Source organism: Aotus nancymaae, unplaced genomic scaffold, assembly GCF_030222135.1.
Source record: "Aotus nancymaae isolate 86718 unplaced genomic scaffold, 86718_ANA_hifiasm-v0.15.2.pri h1tg000108l, whole genome shotgun sequence".
NCBI classification, from domain to species: Eukaryota; Metazoa; Chordata; class Mammalia; order Primates; family Aotidae; genus Aotus; species Aotus nancymaae.
The window spans coordinates 10937068-10956346 of record NW_026988523.1 but is presented as its reverse complement, the minus strand read 5'-3'; the positions used below and the strand labels follow the sequence as shown (position 1 = coordinate 10956346).

General features: G+C 47.4%; 1 long non-coding RNA gene across 2 annotated transcripts in view; it reads right to left on the bottom strand.

The window, feature by feature from the left end:
* Positions 1 to 16092, bottom strand: part of LOC105711697 (uncharacterized) — a 148001-nt gene extending 131909 nt beyond the window's left edge. For both annotated transcript variants that reach the window (XR_001106121.3, XR_010340476.1), the window contains exons 1-2: positions 16035 to 16092; positions 13821 to 13890 (exon numbers count right to left, since the gene is read on the bottom strand). This is a non-coding gene — a long non-coding RNA (uncharacterized LOC105711697). The remainder of the gene's footprint in view (positions 1 to 13820; positions 13891 to 16034) is intronic.
* Between the last annotated feature and the right edge of the window lie 3187 nt (positions 16093 to 19279).

Sequence of the window (19279 nt, the reverse complement as noted above, 5' to 3'; positions counted from 1 at the left end):
CACTGTCTCAAAAAAAAAAAAAAAAATTAGCCAGGTGCAGTGACCTGTAGTCCCAGCTATGCAGGAAGCTGAGGCAGGAGAATCACTTGAATCCGGGAGGTGGAGTTTGCAGTAGTCGAGACTGCACTCCAACCTGGATGACAGAGTGAGACCCAGTCTCAAAAAAAAAAAAAAAAAAAAAAAAACTAAAGCAGAGTATGAGAATTATATCTCAGCCGGGTATGGTGGCTCACGTCTGTGATCCCAGCACTTTGGGAGGTTGAGGTGGGAGAACTGCCTGAGCCCAGGGGTTTGAGACCAGCCTGGGCAACATGGCAAGACCATGTCTCTGTTATAAAAGAAAAAAAAAAATAATAAAGAGAGCCATCTCACCAGATAGAAAATACTAATAAAGAGATATAATTTATTTTTAAAAATCAAATAGAAATTCTCACATGAGAAATTCACAAGAGGAGCACCAGGAAAGGTGTGAGCAGGCAGAAGAGAGAATTAGCAAACTTGAAGTTAGGCCAATTGTGGCTATCCAGTCTCAGAAACAGAAAAAGAACGAAGGAAAATGAACGGAGCCTCAAAGACTTGCGTGGGGCACCATCAAGTGTACTGACATACACATAATTGAAGTACCAGAAGGAAACAATAAAGAGAAAGTGGGGAAGAAAGTACTTGAAGACATAAGGGCTCAATACATAACAGATTCGATGAAAAACATGAATTTACACATCCAGAAAGCTCAACAAACTCCAAGTGGAATAAATTCAAAATATCCACACCTAGACACATCAAAACCAAACTGTCAGAAGCCATGGACAAAGAACCTTGAAAATAGCAAAAATGTAACTCATCATATACATAGGATCCTCAAAATTAACACTTAAACACTCCAATTAAAAGACAGATATTGGCAGAATGGATTTTAAAAATCATACAACTATATATTCTTCGTAACTGACACAATGTAGATCCAAAGACACAAACAGTCTGAAAGCAAAGCAAGGGAAAAAGATATACCATGTAAACAATAACCAAAAGAGAGCTGGAATAGAAATACTAATAAATATCAGACAAAATACATGAATAAATTATACTATATTATGCTAATATATGACAAACTTTTTCCTAGAGAAAAAGAAGGAAACTTTATAATGATAAAAGAGTCAAACTATCAAAAAGGAACAATTTCAAATACATATGCACCTCTCAACAGAGTTCCAAAATACATGAAGAAAAAAATGACAGAATTGAAAAGTTAAATAAACAATTCAACAATAGTAAAGATTTCAGTATTTCATTTTCAATGATGACTATAAAAACTAAGTAGAAAATCCAGAAGGAAACGGAAGAAAAAGCATCCAGCTGAATCACAGAACCATAAGAAGTAATAAACTATGTTGTTTTGGGGTGGTTTGTTTTACAGGAATCAATAACAGGTATACCTACCTGCTTGGAGTTCACTGTGGCTATGGGACTTGCTTTTGCAAATTAAATATGACACATGTCACTTCTAGCTGGAAGCATTCAAATGCTCTTCCCCTAATGTGGCAATCAGGGAAGGGTATATTGATAAAGAAAAGCTGTGAGATCGAATGGCGTGCTGAACCACTACACAAGGACATTGCCCTGGATAGCAGCCACCCAAACCCAAAAGCAGACCAGTGTGAGCTATAAATAAACTGTTGTACAAATCCTAAGATTTGGGGGATGTTTGTTACTATGGCATATGTAGCCTATTTTGACTAGCAGAACTGGAGATTTTAATACATATTTTCTTGTTTTTTTTTTTGTTTTTTTTTTTTTTGAGACAGGGTCTTGTACTGTCATGCAGGCTGGAGTGCAGTGGTGCGATCTCGGCTCATTGCAACCTCCACTTCCTGGGTTCAAGCAGTCTCCCACCTCAGACTCCCAGGTAGCTGGGACTACGGTGCACACCACCATGGCTGGCTCATTTGTGTGTTTTTAGTAGAGACGGTGTTTCACCGTGTTGGCCAGTCTGGTCTGAAACTCCTGGCCTCAAATGATCTTCCTACCTCAGCCTCCCAGAGTGCTGGGATTATAGGCACGAACCACTGCGCCTGGCCTAATAGACATTTCCTATACTAAGCTTTTTTCCTACCCACACAAGAATTTCTAGACCTATCTGGAAAAAGGAAAAAAAATGCTTGAATGTAGGCTGACAGGTCAATGCCAAGCTGGGTGTCTGGGATTAATTACAAATATTTATCTGCCTCTTTGAATCCATTCATTCCACATACATTTGTTGATGTCCTTACTACTTAATTGTATAGAAGATGCTCTTGGACCACCCTGGTAATAATCTGATGGTCCTTTGCAGAACAAATAGGTGATCCTGAACCAGGTCAGTGGATACAGCATGCAGAAAACAGAACGCCAGTCAGCTGACCTTGCTGTCTTTGCTGAGCCGTGTCCCATTATCACAGTCAAGTTCACCTTACAGCTCAACTGGCATGCAACAATTTTCTCATATGTCAAATGAAATGAGAAGTAAAATGTGTCCTGAGATCTAAATGGTAGCTGATAAAAATGAAAATTTCCTAATGATACTTATTTAAAAAACAAAATAAAATTAAAAAAAAACCTACTTACTTCTACAGACAGGGCCCAGAAAAAGGGCAGACGCTACTTAGGTTTTACAAATTCTAATGCTTGAGATGTTTCTACACAGAATGTCCTTAGTTTAACAACACAGGGCTGATTTAACACAAGCAGGGAGATCTTTGCTGAGAAAATAGGCATGGACTTTGGTCTTGCTGTCAAAGATGGAAGTGCACCCTTGGCACATATAGAGACAGAAGGCAGATTTATATGTGTAACCCAACAGGTCTGAGGAGGTTAAATAATGCTTAGCAGCTTCGGTACCCATTTGGGCTCATGGTGAATGGCATTATGGGTCCACATTGCTGTCAGTATTCTCAGTTGCTTCAGGTTGGTGTCAGTCAGCATTAGAATTTACACCACTGGAAGACCCAGGTATTTCTGACTTTCCTTCTCATTCATTTTGCCAAGTGGGAATTGTTCATGATCTTTTCTGCAGAACAATACTCCCTTCCTATGGCTGCAGTCCAAGCCTCTGTAACAGTGTAATTCATTTTCCAGAACTGCTTGGTCCACAATTTCCATTGACTGTGCTCACAGACTTTTCCCTTCCCCAGCTACTCCTTTTTCTACAATTCTGGATTTCGTGGGTCACAATTTGGGACACTGACAAGGACTCAACTTGAGCCAGACCAGAAGAAATGGATTTGAATCTGAATTAAAAGAGGAGTGATTTAAAGTATGTGAAGGAGGACTTTTTTTATTTTTTGAGATGGAGTTTCATTTTGTCACCCAGGCTGGAATATAGTGGTGTGATCTCAGCTCACTGCAGCCTCTGCTTCCTGGGTTCAAGTGATTCTCCTGTCTCAGCCCTCCAACTAGCTGGGATTACAGGCGCCCACCACCACAGCAGGCTACTTTTTGTATTTTTAGTAGAGATGGGGTTTTATCATGTTGGCCAGGCTGGGCTTGAACTCCTGACCTCAAGTGATCCGCCCAACTCAGCCTCCCAAAGTGTTGGGATTACAGGCGTGAGCCACGGCACCCAGCCAGAAGGAGGACTTCTTGATAAACGGCTATCTTAAGATTAGAATATTGGTGCCTCCTCCCTAGTGAAATCTGCAGTGTGTGACCTGCATATGACTGGGAGCACTCAGCTGCTCCCTGCCTTCACCTCAAACCCAAACCCAACCAGTTACCTCCCACTGCTACCCCATTAGCTCCAAATTCACCCATCAGTAACAAAAATTTGACCAAAGCTTGCATTGGAAACATGGTCGAGGAAGGGTGAATGAATGTATATCACACAGCCACCTTCCATCCCATCCATCATCTCCTCCTCAAAGTTCCCCTCCACAACCTCCTTTCTGCCTCTCCAGCCCCTGCTCCCTCCACTCCCATCTCCCAGTTCCCCTCTCAAAATCTCATCAATTCACATGCCCCTCAGACAGCTAGAAACCCCTGAACAGCATTAACCAAACGAAAGGTCTGTGGGTGCTGAGTGCAACCCTTGTGTCCCTGGGGATGCAGGTACCCCCACCACAAGGGGACCTCCAAAATAGGAGGTCAAGTGAGGAGCTACCCTGCACCTTTCTTCTGCTCTGAGCTCTGGAGCAGGCCATCCGCACCCCAAGGCTCCTTCAACCAGCTTGGAAACATTGGGCTGGGCCTCCACTGGGCTCATGGCCGCAGGTTAGCCCCTGATGGCTGCATGGTTCTGTGACTGACTTTCTCGGTGAGTTACACAAATTGTGTTACCGAGAACACAAGCATCTGTCGGAAGGCAGGCCACTTTCTCCGGAGATTAAAGTTCTTATGAAAATCAAGAATAAAGGGAACAAGGACAAGCCAAAAAGAAGGGCAGCGGCGTTGAACAGAAAATACTTGGAACTAGAAGACACAATTTCTTGTTGTGGCTGGCCTTGGACTGGCTGTACTGGGCCCGGAGCAAATCACTCAGGTTTTGTGAACTTTTGCTTCCAATTTAAAAATGGAGATGCCCTTCCTACCTCATGGGGTCACTGTGAGGCTAACATGAGGCACTGCCTAGGAAAGGAAGATGAGGGGGATAAGGGGAAAGGGGGCTCAGCAACGTGAGGGAGCCAACATGCACTCCTGTTCAGCCCGAATCCAGAGCCTCTAGGATACAGCTAGACCAGCTTTTCCCCTGCAACAAGTGTTCACGGTTCTTGACATGTTGGTACTTGTGAAGAGCTTATTCACTGTTTCAAAAGAAAGCTCCTCTTATTGTGCAATTTTTGCCCTTGCAAATCATTATAGTTGGAAGAGTAGAGGCCGGGCATGGTGGCTCACACCTATAAACCCAGTACCTTGGGAGACTGAGGCAGGTGGATCACCTGAGGTCAGGAGTTCAAGACCAGCCTGACCAACATGGTGAAAATCCGTCTCTACTGAAAATACAAAAATTAGGTAGGCGTGGTGGCAGGCACCTGTAATCCCAGCTACTTGGGAGGCTGAGGCAGGAGAATCACTTGAACCCGAGAGGAGGAGGTTGCAGTGAGCCGAGATTGTGCCATTGCACTCCAGCCTGGGCAGCAAAGCAAGACTCTCTCAAAAGAAAAAAAAAAAAAAACAGAGTAGAATTCCTGGTATGTTAAAATTCTCCCTAGTATAGCCCCAAGGCTAGGTAGTTCAAGAAACAGATGAGCTTCAAGGAGCAAAAGGGGTCAGAAGTCAGAACTGGATTTGAATTTGGGGCCAGAAAACTGGAGGGAAACCTTCTGGAAACACAGCTGAAGAGCCCAAGAGGGGCCAAGAAAGAAGCCAAAAGTATCTCAAGAGGGCTGGTGGGCGGGGCAGCAGGTGGGCGGGGCAGCAGGTGGGCACGGGGAGTAATGCTAACAGCCTCTCACTGCACAGCACAGCAGAGTTTGAAAGGTGCTTGTGCATTGGTTATTTCCTTGAATTCCCATGTGAATCCCATGGTATTACCTTGATCCTCATGAAATTGCCATATTGGCTCAGAGCAGGGTCAGGCCTGGTTAGTACTTGGATGGGAGAAAATGGACACCCTGCAGCCTTCCAGACTCAGAAAGTCAGAGGTAAGTGACTTTCACAAGGTCACACACAGTAGGTATTAAGAGTGTGGCAGAGAGATGAGGTGTGGTAGTTTGTGAAGTGAAGAAATTTGAAGTTTTTCCCCCACAACTTCTCAAAGACGTTTCTTTTTACTGTCACATGTTGCTGAGTACAGATGCCAGCCTAGAGAAAGAAAGAAGTTGTAAATGGCATTTAGAGGTCTAGTGGGGCTGGGGTTTCAGTGGGATGGCAAAAAGGTAACTAACCCCTAACTCCTTATTTATCACTGAACCAAACCCAGTTGATTAGCAAGTTTCGGAGCCAGTTTGTCTCCTTGTGGGAGACGTCTCTCAGCCAATATGGCAATTTCATGAGAGTCAACATAATATGTACAAAACAGGATTCGTGAAAATTCAAGGAAATAACCAGTGCACACGCATTTATAAAACTCTGCTGTGCTCTACGATTCCCTCTCTCTTCATGTCACCACAGACACCATCCAGGCCTCCTTGGCCCCGTATGTCCTCCAGCCTTGGCCACGGCTACCATTGCCCCTGCCCTTCACTCCTGGGAGGACACTGGGCTTCTGTATGTTTCTTTTGTGCCCAGTGCCAGGCCAACCCTGAATGAGTGAGACAGGGATGAGGTATGTCTACTCGGGGAGACAAGCAGCAGAACCGCAGAGGAATGAATGACCCGCACAGAGACCTGTGACCAGTGACAGATGGGCCACATGGGCCCATCACACCTCCCACGCGGAGGTGTGGTGGTTCACGTGGCCCGTCTGGAAGGCTGCAGGGTGTCCATTTTCTCTCATCCAAGTACTAACCAGGCCTGACCCTGCTTAGCTCTGAGATCAGATGAGATTGGGTGCATTCAGGGTGGTATGGCCGTAGACAGGGCGTATTTTCTGGTGAAGCTATTCCCAGCTTGGTAATACTCCTTCCTTCCCTGCCTCAGCTCTCCTCTTCCTTCCCTCTTTCCGCCCTGGTATTGCCCCTCCCAGGTAAGTGTTAACACACAAACTTTGCCTCAGGGACTTTTTTTTTCTAGAGAGTCTAGGTTGAGACAATCACTTTGACCCAAATTCCCATTTCCTACCCCCTGTGTGGAAAGATCTGTCATTTCCATGAAGTCTTTGGACTCAAGGCATAGGACCCCGTCCCTTGGTGAGGCCTACAGCCACGGTGAGGATGGATGGATGATATTTGCAAGGTTGCCATTCTGTGCAAAGCTCCAAACCAGGTGCTCTGGCTGAAGACAGAGGCAGGAGAAGAAAAATTTCTCAAGTGAAGTTCTCTGGGTAAAATGATTTTCTCAGGCCCAGGGGTGCCACTCACAATGATATGGACTTCTTTAATACAAAAGGAAAAACTCTGTAAGAAAATAGCAACTTCAAAACAAAATTTCTAAAAGTAGGGAGCCATTTATATCCAGAAATTATCTACATCTATAAAGATGAATGCCATCCCTTCTTAATAACAAATAGATAAAAAAGAAAAATAACTTCTACATGGTACATGACAGTCCATTGTGTAAATCATTTTAAAAGAAGAACAGGCTAGCTGCCTCTCTTCTACCCACCACACCTGAGAGCAGGAGAGGAATTTGTCTGCTGGCTCTCTGCTGTCTCCTGGGCCTCCCAAAGTGCTAGGATTACAGGCATGAGCACCGCCTGAGCCCAGGAGTTTAAGACCAGCCTGGACAACATGGTGAAACCCCATCTCTACAAAACATACAAAAATTAGCCAGGCATGGTGGCTTGTGCCCGTAGTCCCAGCTACTTGGGAGGCTGAGGTGGGAGGACTGCTTGAGCCTGGAAGGTTGAAGCTGCAGTGATCTGTGATCACAACACTGCATTCCAGGCTCAGTGACGGAGTGAGAGTGAGACTCTGCATTCAAAAAAAAAAAAAAAAGAACCCACAAGAAGAAGAAGAAAAATGCCCATGTAGAGTCCAGGTATTTTTTAATTTCCTAAATGGGGAGGCTCTTGAAATGTCAGGTGTCGTTGCCACTAAATGGGGCTGGGGTTTAAAAGACAGCCCTTTGGGATCAGCCTCATTTCCACTCTCTGTCCTCCTCCAGGAATCTGTCACACCTGACATTTGGTAACTTTATCAGCTGGGGCCATGGAGAGGCTGTGCTCGGGGCTAGGGTGCATCTGTAACCTGAGCATTCCCAGGGAGTGGCCCTGGCTTGTCCCCAAGATGAGAGCTGCTATCAGGAGAGCAGGGCCAGCTGGCGCCAGCAGTAGAAGAGGGAGCCCAGGACCTCTCCCCTGCATGTGTGAGGAGTCGCAGATCCCACAGACGCCAGTTCCCAGAAAAGCAGGTGCTGGTCAGGAGGCCGGCGGCCTCTTCCCTGCCCTCCTCCTTTTCTCCCCACCCAGCCACGACCCATCCTCTTACGCTCACTCCTGTTCTCTCCCTGGAATCCAGCTTCTCTTCCTCTCTATGGTGGCGCCTGGTTCAGTCAGGACTTTGCCAACCCTCACCCACAGTCTAAGCTCCATACTGATCTGGCCACCAGCTTAGCTTCCCTCTATCCAGCGTTTCATATGGTCCATCAACCGTCAGAATCATGAGATGAGGGGGTGAGTACGATGCTTAAAATGCAAATTCCCAGGCCCTGCCCTGGCCTAATGAATGAGAATTTCCAGGTAGAGTGCAGGAAGCTCTACCTCCAACCAGCTGTCTAAGAGATTCTGCTGCAGGGTAATCGTCCTTTTCTTGGCTGCCATCTAATTTTATGAAAACAGATTGGCTCATATCACCCCCTCGCTTTAGGTAGCTGGGGTGGGGATGGGATGGGGTGCGTGTGTCTAAATGTGCCAGGTGGACTGATGGGATTGAGCCACCTAAAGTCTCTTTACTGAGAGCCGGAGATGCTGACCTGAGAAAGAACTCGTCTTAAGAGACAGGGCAGGCTGGATCACATGAGGAGGATCAGCCCCAGGAAAGGCCAGTGCTTGGCACTAACTTGGCCGTTGGTTAGGGCCAAATTGATGCCTGGCCCTAACTTACTACTCCTAAGGACAGAGGGAGCCATAAGTAAAATCTGGACATATGACTGCACTAAACATTGCTTAACGCACTCACGCACGCCCATGCACACACACAGCAGCACTTTTTAGAGCGTTTCTCCAATCTTCCACACAGGATGACTCTGGCCCCGCAAGGACTCTGTGTTGGGATGCCTGGCTGGAGAAGGTGAAGACCAGCGCGAAAAGGCAGCAATGCCTGCCAAGGGACCCCAGGACCTCACCATTTTAAAATGAAAGTTTTCTCCCCTTCCACAGCAAATCCCTACCTGTCATTTTAGATTCATCAACTCCCTCCCCGAGCTGGCACCCTGATTTCCAGTCATTCCAAACCAAATGATTCCCCTCTACCCCCCGCATGGGATTAGGCTGCAAACTTCAGTGGCAGGACAATTTGTGGCTGAGGAACTTAAACCCTTATGGGGAAAAACAGACAGTTGGGGGTTGAGACAAGAGAGAAGCTAGAAAAACTTCTGTAAATACTCATATAACCAGGACACCACACAGAATAAAGGCAATGTTTGTGACATTTGCTCATCTTTATTAATTTCCATCAAGAATTTGTAGACAATGGAATCTTCCTTCCCTGAATTTTAAAAGAAATGCTTGTCAATGAATTTTGCTTTGCCCCGCTACGTTATACACATGAAGGTACTGCCCTTGATTTTTAAACTCGGAATGGTTAGCTGTTGTCCTGTTTACAGGCCCCACAGCTGCAGTGTCACCTGGGGAAATGGTGACTTGGATGTTTGCACAGAAAACATTCCGTTGTCCTCTTGCCAGAGGCACAGAGTCCTTTCTGCTTCTGATCTTTGGGCCAAAGCTTGAATCATCTCTGCTTCCCTCTCTCTGATCCCACCACTGTCAGTTCTAAGGCCACGGTCAGCTCCCTGTAACTTCCACAGTAGCATCTCATGGACAAGACTTTAGCCTGTACTCATCTCTGTGGAAGGAGACGGATGTCACGACTGGTCACCCTTTTCACTCACCTTACTCTCATCTTCCTATAATCCAGTCCACACAGAGAAGTCAGAGTAATATTTGGAAAGTATAAATCAGTCTTATCACATCCCTACTTAAGATCTCCCAGTGACTTCCCATTCCCGTTGGAAGAGAATCCAAGCATTTGGCCATACCTAAGAGGCCCACACGGCCTGACCTCTGTGACTTCATCTTCCTCTCCCACTTTTCTTCCTCCTCTCCAGCTCAGCGATATTGGCACCTTCTTGATCCTCATCCAGCAAATCAGGCTCCTTCCTGCCCCAGGACCTTTGTACTTGCTCCATCTGGAGTGTGCTCCCCCTAATGCTTCCCATTGCTGGCTCCTTCCCTGCTCAGACGTCCTGACCTCAGAGAGGCCTTCCCTAACCACCTCTTTAAACAGCCCCTTTCTTCACTTACACTTAATCTCTTTACTTTGCTTTATTTTCTCAGCGGAAATTGCCTCTGCAACTCCTACGATTATTTATCTATGTGTTTACAGACTGTGTCCTCTGACTAGAATGTCAGCTCTAAGACACCAGGAGCCTGCTCTCCTTGTTCATGGGTGCACCCCTAGGACCCAGACCAGTGCCTGGCACATAATTAGCACTCAACAAGTGCATACTATGAACAAATGTATCCAGATCTTGAGGTGAGGTGGTTAAGGAAGGCTGAGCCTTGGAAGTGGCACACCCACCTGGAGGCACTTGGATCTATGAGATGACCAGACCTTGTGGCTTGGACAGGTGAGCAACCCTTCCTGGAGAAGGTGCAGGCGGTAGCCATGAATCGTGGGGGCTCCCCTCTGTCACCTTTCCAATCTCTTGTCTCCTTCCAATCCATACCTGACACCCATTCTTGGCCTTTCTCAGATTACTTTCTCATTCAAACCTGTTTTCTTTACCTTTGTGGTTTTACGATGTCGTTCATAGAAATTAGAATACGCCATTACTTTACTTGCAGTTGGGAAAGCTACTAGATCCTAAACGGCCTTCTAATACAGAGAGATAGTCACCTTTGATATTGTCAAAAGTTAGAGGCACTTTTCTTTTTAGCTATTTATGAGCCATGTACAATTACTAGTTAGATGAATTTACCGTAAAAAATGTTTAAAAGGATGAAATATACTTCTATCATTCCTTTATGAAACAGCTCACAAATCATGTCGAAATGAGCTGTTCAAGGGAAAATAAGCTGGCACTTAGATCCTTAACCAATTTTCTTTGTGTTTGCATACCTGTCTGTCTGCAATATTATAAACTTCATTCAATTGCCCTTCCGCAACATCAAATTCTTAATTAAATGAACAGCACTGCTACGATTCTCTGATAAATAAAATAGCATTTCCACATGAATTAGAAATGCCAACTTGTTAATTGTGTCCCTGAGGTTTTGTTACAAAATCATCACTCTTTCCGTCATTATTCAGGCATAAAAAGACCATGCTACAATCTGGAAATAAGAATGTTCCTCGGGCAATTCCTTCCCAAGTACGGACTCAATATTCCATAAGACAGCTTTCCCCCTCATTCCTATTATAATACGTGACAATAGTTAATTGGTTAGAAATGTTTTATATATTGTTTTATTTTATTGAAACTTACTCTAAGTAGAGGTAGCAAAAATTATTTTTAAAAAAAAGAAAGAAAAGAAAAGAAATTCATTGAATTCAGATCAGCTGTGAAACTTACTCTAGGTAGAAGTAGCAAAAATTATTTTAAAAAAAGAAAAAGAAAATAAACTTACCAAATTCAGATCAGCTGGAAGAGGAAGCTGGCCTGAACGTGTCAGAGAATTTACATTAAAAAATACTAGGTAGTAAACTTAAAGGCGGACAGCCTGTTGTACCTGTCTTTGCTTTTCCAGCATTTAGCTAGGTAATTTGAGCAAGGCACTTGGAAGCCTTCATTTTCTTCCTCTATAAAATGGTCATAATCTTAGGTCTGTTGTGAAGACTAAATGCTTAGAACTGAGGAACTAGCATGTAATAAACACCTAATAAATGTTAGCTATTGTTGTTTGGCTTTAAAGGACTCAGTAATTATTATCTATCGCCCAGGCTGGAGTGCAGTGGCATGATCTCGGCTCACTGAAACCTCTGCCTCCCAGGTTCAAGTGATTCTCCTGCCTCAGTCTCCTGAGTAGCTGGAGTTATAGGCACCTGCCATCACACCCAGATAATTTTTGTATTTTTAGTAGAGATGAGGTTTCACCATGTTAGCCAGGCTGGTCTTGAACTCCTGACCTCAGGTGATCCGCCCACCTTGGCATCACAAACTGCTGGGATTACAGATGTGAGCCACCGCGCCTGGCCTTCAACAACTTAAAATACTCCCCAAGTCTTTCCAAGAAGAGATCCTGTTCAGCCTCCTTCAAAGAATGGATGATTCATTTACAATTCACAGCTCCATTTGCATACCAACAATTATTCTGCTTAAGCCCTTTAAAGAGCTGATTTCTTAATTAAAGCTAACATTCCCCTTGCACTCTTGTTTGTCCTTTGAATTTTCTCAGTAAATCTTTTCTTTTAAGCAGTGTAGAAGAGCGCTGCAGTCTAGCTGAGCAACCATGTACATTTACCCATATTTTAAACGAGTGGCATCTACAAGAATGATGTTATGCTGTGTTTTAAAGCAATAGAACAATACCAAGAATGGTCACCACAAATAATGCACACTTGTTTTTGAGGTGGACCCTTGGTCTATTCAGTTCCATGTCAGCTGCCTTCCTCTCTTAATCACCCCCCTTTGCCTTATACTCCCTTGTTTAAATTAATGCATTCTTGGAACAGAGTCTTCGAATTCATTACAGGGACCTGCAGTTTGCACTTTGTTTTTCATAATTTATTTAGAAAGTCCTCATGGTTTTGTTTTTAAGCTTAGCTAGGCATTTCATTATTTTGGTGACTTGTGTCTTGGCACCACATAGGTGACAGCAAGATGAGAACTAAACAGGTCTTTGAGGGATTGAGCGGGTCAAGACATACCCAGGCTGCCTAGAAAATGTGTGGGGCCTGGAACAAGAGACCCAACAGAAGCCCACACTCCTTTGCTGGGAAGCATCTCCTCACCCCAGCCACTCCAGCCAGGTAACCTCTGCCCACCAGGCACCTCCAGCACTGCCAACCTCTGCTGGCATTGCCTTTTACATCCTGCAGAAGAACATGAGGCTGGGGAGTCCATTTCAAATGAAGAATTTGTGGCCTCTCTGGAACTCCACACTAGAATGTGGTGGCACAAGGTGGTAGTCCCTGGAATCCAGCCCCATTCTCTTCCCACCAGGCTCCAGTGCTATGAAAGCTCTTCCATACAGGCATTTGGGCACCCCAGCTCCACAGTGGAGCTCTGTCAGAGCCCCTACAAATAGCTGCACCTTGGCCATTCCATAGAAATAGGAGTATGCACAATGCTGTGTTCGAATGTTTATGTCCCTCCAAAACTCACACTGAAACTTAATCCCCAGTGCAACAGTATTAAGCGGTGGGGCCTTTAGGGAGTGATTGGCACCTCCTAAAAGGGATTGAGGGAGTGAGTTTAGACACTTTCTGCCCTTCTGTCCTTTCTGTCATTCGAGGACATATGTTCATCCCTTTTGGAAGATCCAGCAACAAGGCACCATTTTGGTTTTTTGTCTGTCTTTTGAGACAGTCTCACTCTGTCGCCCATGCTGGAGTGCAGCGGCGCAGTCTTGGCTTACTGCAACCTCTGCCTCCCGGGTTCAAGCAGTTTTCCTGGCTCAGCCTCCCAAGTAGCTGAAATTACAGGCATGCATCACTACACCCAGCTAATTTTAGGTATTTTTAGTAGAGATGGGGTTTTGCCATGTCAGCCAGGCTGGTCTCAAGCTCCTGACCTCAGGTGATCCACCTGCCTCAGCCTCCCCAAGTGCTGGGATTATAGGCATGAACCACCACACCCAGCCACAAGGCACCATTTTGGAAGCAGAGAGCAACCCTCGCCAGACACTGAACCTGCTGATGTCTTGATCTTGGATTTCCCAGTCTCCAGAACTCTGAGAAATAAATGTCTATTGTCTGGTCTCAGGTATTCTGTTATAGCAGCAGGAATAAAATACCATTCCATGGAAATATGGTGTGCGTACCAACAACACAGTCCACTCAGGGAGGACAAACTCAGCAAGTGACCTATGAAGCCCTAGCTAGCCAGAGAATGTTCTAGAAGTGCTGTCCCAAGGCTGGGATTCCTCTTACCTGGGTCTAAAGGCAATGCCTACGAGGTCTGTTCATTCTTCTTATTGAAGAAGCAGCTCCTGCCCCCAACCTGTGTGTTGAAGAAGGGAGTGCAGTCAAATATTAGAGGGTGGGTTATTTAAAACACTGCGGTATATTAGCTACATTAGAAAAACCTCTGATGGGCTGGGCACGGTGGCTCACGCCTGTAATCCTAGCATTTCAGAAGGCCGAGGCGGGTGGATGTTGAGGTCAGGAGTTCAAGATCAGCCTGGCCAACAGGGTAAAACCCCATCTCTACTAAAAATACAAAAATTAGCCCAGCTTGGTGGCACACATCTGTAGTCCCAGCTTTTCAGGAGGCTGAGGCAGAAGAATTGCTTGAACCAGGGAAGCAGAGGTTGTAGTGAACCAAGATCGCAACATTACGCATTCCAGCCTGGGCATTGCAGTGCAACTCTGTCCTCCCACACACCGCCAAAAAACACAAAACCTCAGATGATATCAGAGAACAGAAAGAGCTGAGATTTGCAGCATGGAACCCACTGGCCCTCACAGAATTGAGAGAACGTTCATTTTCTTGAACTCTTACGAACGACAGTTTGTCACTTGCCCTGACTCTATGGACCTGAGCAGCTGGCATCTCAGGGATGGGAAGTCAGAGAAATTCTGAGCATAGGCTGTATTTGCTGAGAAGACGAAGAGACTATTTTTTATTTCTCACTTCTCTCTCAAGGAGCAAAAACAACGGGCCCGTCTGGCCTAGTCACTGCTTTCTGTCTCTGAAGTGTTCCAGGCGCCAGCACCAGCCTTCCTCCTTATTAACGTTCCATGATGACTCCTTCCCGATGCTGGGATCCAGTCCACGGGGTTATTACAGGGCAGACTCCAACAGCGAAGGTGTTGTTGACTCACCCTCACAAATATCATTCCTTACATTGTCAAGGCAATTACTAAACACGACTTTAAAGAATGCAAAAATAAAATATCCAACTGAAGACTTTCAGTATAATTTATTTGCCAATCTTTAATTTTGAGAAGGTTGAGAGTCGTGAGGGAAAATAAACCCTAGAGAAATATTGTTTTTAAGTTCTTCCAATAGATAAAGACATGTAGGCTTTTTCTAACATTTTTCCAAAAAGAACATCTGCCGCTCAAATCCATGAAAGGTATAAAGAATTAAAGAAATTGTGATTAACAGCCCTATATGTGGAGCTCATGAAACTCAGAGGATTGGGAACGGAAGTGATAGGTTGAGGCTCGAATCAGAACTTCCGGATTTAAGAAAACAAAACAGGCTGGGCGCGGTGGCTCATACCTGTAATCCCAGCACTTTGGGAGACCAAGGTGGGCAGATCACTTGCGGTCAGGAGTTCAAGACCAGCCTGGCCAACATGGTGAAACCCCGTCTCTACTAAAAATGCAAAACTTAGCCAGGCCTGGTGTCGAGCACCTGTAATCCCAGTTACTTGGGAGGCTGAGGCAGGCGAATCCCTTGAACCTGGGAGAGGGAGGTTGCGGTGAGCACAGATCGGGCCACTAAACTCCAGCCTGGGAGACAAAGCGAGACTCTATCTCAGAAAAACAAAACAAAACAAAAGCAAAATGCAGACTGCAGATTCCTGGGCCTCCTCCCTCCAACACCGTCAGAGGGAGCACAGATTAAGTCCCTACTGCATGCAGAGCAGCATCCTAGGTGCCCCGTGGCTGCGCCAAAGCAGCAGAAACCGGGGTGTGCCTTAAGATGCACGCTCCACAGCTGTACACAAGGTTTCCAGGTCTACGTCTCGGCTTCCCCGACAGTGTCCATGCGACACTGTCACCGGTTTCTCCTCTCACAAGCAGAAAATCAAATTCGAACTGGGCAAAGGATTCCCTGCCCGGGTGCGGGAGAAGGTCAAGTCCCAAGTATGGAGAAAGGGGCGGCTCCTGCCAGGATCAACGAAGCTCGGGAGGGGAGGCAGAGCCAGGCCAGGCACCTGACGCCAGAAAAGGCGGCGGGAAGGCACCGCCCAGTGCCTGCAGGCCCGCCCCCGCCCGCCAGGTGCTCCCCGCCTCCCCTCCTCGCTGCACAGTGCATTGCCCTCCTGAGGCCCCGCCCGGGAAGCCCCTCCCCGCCCAGCGTCTGCTCGAGGGCCGCGCGGCCGGGCTGCAAAGCTTGGGGTGGGCCGCTCACCCGACGGCGGCCGCAGCCCGGCCCTTTCGCTCGGCGCGAGCGCCGCCACCCGTCCTTACCCCCATCCACTCCGAGGCCAGCCCCGTGGGCTCCGAGCCTGCTCCCTGAGAAGCGTTTCCCCCAGAAGGAGAGTTACTGGAAAGCAAGAGGAAGCCGAGGAGAGGCGGCGACGGCAGCGCGCGGGTCTGGGCGGGAGCGCGGGGGCGTCCGGCCGCGGACCGGGCCGCGCGGCGTCCCCTCAGCCCGGGACACGGCGCGGCGCCAGCGCCACCCAGCGGGCGTGGCGGGCACTGCGCTCCCTCCCTGAGCCGGGGCGCCGGACACAGGAGACCGAGAACGACTCCTGTAACCGGATAAACGCTCGGGGCGAGGCCGCTAGCGTCCCTCTGCCGGGAGTGAGTCAAGTCTCAGCAAAAGAAGAAACCGCCTCGGTCGTAATTCCACGAGTGCTGATGACGGTGACATCTGACATTTCAATGGCACTTTCTATTCCCCCTGGTGTGCTGACCTGGGGGTCTGCAGGACCGTGACCAGTCGGAGTCTCGGAGCCCGGGGTTAAACATTACTCGGGAGCACTCAGTCATTCCCTGGGCTCCCCTTGCCCTTCACCCTCTGGCCCCTGAAGCCAGAAGGGAGACTGCCCCCGTCCCTTACCTGCCGCCTGAGTGTCTCCTGGGGCCCTCGTCGCCCCTCTCTCCCAGCCCTCCAAACGGTGAAGGGTTGTTTCTGCTGGTGACTTCCACCTGTGGGAGCAGAAAAAGGAAGTGGGGCTGGGGAGAAGGGGAGGGTTTTAGGCGTTTTCCCTCCTTGCGCTGCAAGCCGGGTGGGAATAGAACACCTGCAGCCCTCCAGCCCTCCCCGGCGCCCTGCTAATGAGGTGGGAGTGGGAACGCCATCAGGGCAGAGCCCCTCCAGCTGGCCGGGTCTGCGCCTCCACCCTGCCTGGCCGCCTCAAAACGCGGCTTGCCTCCCTGCGGGGGTGTAGAAGCCTCTTGGAGCACCATTTGTAGAAAATCAGGTCCCTGGGCCGGGCGTGGTGGCTCACACCTGTAATCCCAGCACTTTGGGAGGCCGAGGCTGGCGGATTGCCTGGGGTCAAGAGTTCGAGACCAGCCTGGCTAACATGGTGAAAACCCATCTCTACCAAAAATACAAAAATTTAGCTGGTGGCGCGCGCCTGTTGTCCCAGATACTCGGGAGGCTGAAGTAGGAGAATCGCTTCAACCTGGGAGGCTGAAGTTGCAGTGATCTCCTTCTGTCACCCAGGCTGGAGCGGAGATCACGCCACTGCACTCCAGCCTGGGTGACAGAGGGAGACTCTGTCTCAGAAAGAAAGAAAATCAGGTCCCTGGAAAGAAGCAAAATTAATCCATTAATTTGTTTCTCTATTTATTTTTACTTCCCTACACAAGTTATTCACTTCAAGGATGCCCAGTGTCCCCTCCCACCCAGAGGAATTGCCCCTCTCCAGCCCAGGCCAACAGCCTCTGCCTCCAGCTGTGGCCTCCGCTCTGGCCTTACTCTGGGCAGAGGACTCAAGAGGGCTGAAGGAGGACCAGTGACATTCAGAGTGGCCAGAGTAAAGGGAGGGAGGGGAGTGGTGGGAGAGGCATTTGGAGGGCACAGGCCTCTCAGCATAGCAAAGGCTATGATGGGCTTGAGTCTGACAGGAGGGCAATGACCTGACCTATGGTTTTGAAAGATCTCACTGGCTGCCACCTGGAGAGCTGGTGTGGGAAAGATGGCCATGGTGGAAACAGGGAGACATTTAGGAGACCACCACAAGTGACCGTGCTGCCCAGGCGAGTCTGATAGCAATAGAAATGGGGAGAGGAGGTCAGATTTGGGATCTGTATCTGAAGGTGGAATGGACAGGAATTGCTGATGGGCTTGGGCATGGTGCATGAGGGAAAGAGAGAAATAAGCATCGTTCTTAGCATTTGTCCGAGCAACTGGAAGAATAAGAACAACAGTGGCTAATAGAGTTAGCCAGACACTCCTCTAAACCATTTATTTACTTACCTATTTGTTTATTTATTTTTGAGATGGAGTGTCACTCTGTCACCCAGGCTGGAGTGCAGTGGCACAATTTTGGCTCACTGCAACCTTCGCATCCTGGGTTCAAGCGATTCTCCTGCCTCAGCCTCCCGAGTAGCTGGGACCACAGTTGCATGCCACCATGCCCAGCTAATTTTTTGTATTTTTAATAGAGACAGAGTTTCACCATGTTAGTCAGGATGGTCTCGATCTCCTGACCTCGTGATCCTCCCACCTCAGCCTCCCAAAGTACTGGGATTATAGGCGTGAACCACTGCACCTGGCCTACCGTTCATATATTTAAAGCCGTTTAGATTTCATAACACTCCTGTGAACTAGGCATTAGTACGTCCCGCATTTTACAGAAGAGGTAATTGAGCCCCAGAGAGTTGAGTCCGTTTGCACCTTTAGCAAATGGAAAAGCTAGGATTTGGGCCCAGTGCTTCACCACTGCACACTTCCCCAGCTTTACAGAAAGAGGAATGCCATGAACTGAGATAGATGAGCCTGTGGGAGGAATGGGGTTTTTCTGTGGGGGTGTGAATCAAGAGTTCTGGTTGGAATGAATTCAGGCTGAGGTGCCTTTTATTTTATTTTATTTTATTTTATTTTTTTATTTTTTATTTTTAGATGGAGTTTCGCTCTTGTTACCCAGGCTGGAGTGCGATGGCGCGATCTCGGCTCACCGCAGCCTCCGTCTCCTGGATTCAGGCAATTCTCCTGCCTCAGCCTCCTGAGTAGCTGGGATTACAGGCATGCGCCACCATGCCCAGCTAATTTTTTGTATTTTTAGTAGAGACGGGGTTTCACCTTGTTGACCAGGATGGTCTCGATCTCTTGACCTCGTGATTCACCCGCCTCGGCCTCCCAAAGTGCTGGGATTACAGGCGTGAGCCACCGCGCCCGGCCTGAGGTGCCTTTTAAACATCCAAGTAGAGATATTTAGTTCAGCAGATAGACGTATGACTCAGGCCCTGGGTGGCAAGGAGGAGCGTTTGGGGCTTGAGTGTTAACCATGGAGAGGAGACAGAAGAGGGCAGAAGGCTGGGAAGTGGGATTAAGAGCTGCACGTGAACGGATGAGGACAGAAATGGATACTTTAGAGCATGCCGTCGAGCCTTGGGGTGTCAGGTAATGAGAGTGTTTAGAAAATGTTCTGGAGCAGCGCTTGTTTTCGTTTGAGGATTCAGTAAAAGCTCTCACCTTGTTCCAGAAAAAATACATGTGCACACATGCAACTTTTTGCATACAATTTCAGGGTGTTTGT